General features: G+C 26.7%; 1 protein-coding gene and 1 long non-coding RNA gene across 2 annotated transcripts in view; one reads left to right on the top strand and one right to left on the bottom strand.

The window, feature by feature from the left end:
• AkhR (Adipokinetic hormone receptor) overlaps positions 1 to 688 on the top strand; it is a 31,193-nt gene that overhangs the window by 5,733 nt on the left and 24,772 nt on the right. The window lies entirely within an intron of this gene.
• Positions 1 to 688, bottom strand: part of LOC136795109 (uncharacterized) — a 65,158-nt gene that overhangs the window by 41,030 nt on the left and 23,440 nt on the right. The gene's annotated exons all lie outside the window — the stretch shown is intronic.

Here is a 688-nt window from a genome sequence, read left to right as displayed (position 1 = left end):
AAGTGGTATTTGTGTTTTTATATGAGAATTTTCATGGAATAAGGCACATTTATCAACTTCTTATAACGTATTTTTTAGCAGGAATTTTAAACTCTGCTGGTTTCTCCAGTCTATTACATACATAGTACAAAAAAATTACAATTAATGTGAAACATATCACTAGGTAATTGTTTAAAAATTTCGCTGTTTTACTTGAGTAATGGCACATGTAGAAAAATATTTTGGTTTTATTTTAAAATAAACGAGTTCAAAAGGTATTACCGTAGACAAGGGTTTCTCTCTTTACTATGGTTCCTCTATAGACTATCCCAAATCTAGTAGGCTGGTAAAAAAATTACCAGTCTATGATACAATCTACAGAGTACGTCAAACACAAAATTTAAAAAAAAAAAAAAAGGTTTGTCAATATGCCACTATTCAAGTAAAGCAGCTATATTTTAAAATGCTAGGAATCAAAATTAATACAAATATGTAGGCATGAATTTATTGGGTTTTCACTTTAAGCCTAAATAAATGATTAGATGTAAGTAGTAATTAGTAATTAGCGAAATATGCTATTTTAATAGTAATGATTATACCTAATATTTTCAACTGTCATTTTAAATGACAATATACATTATAATATTTATATATCAAGATTAGGATTCCAGCGTTACAGCCTCTAATCTAAAATAAAATAAACTTTGAA

The sequence above is a fragment of the Halyomorpha halys genome, unplaced genomic scaffold (assembly GCF_000696795.3).
Source record: "Halyomorpha halys isolate HHAL.00 unplaced genomic scaffold, Hhal_1.1 Scaffold115.1, whole genome shotgun sequence".
Classification (NCBI taxonomy): domain Eukaryota; kingdom Metazoa; phylum Arthropoda; class Insecta; order Hemiptera; family Pentatomidae; genus Halyomorpha; species Halyomorpha halys.
Note: the sequence above shows the minus strand (reverse complement) of the source record. Positions and strands in the feature narration are given on the sequence as shown.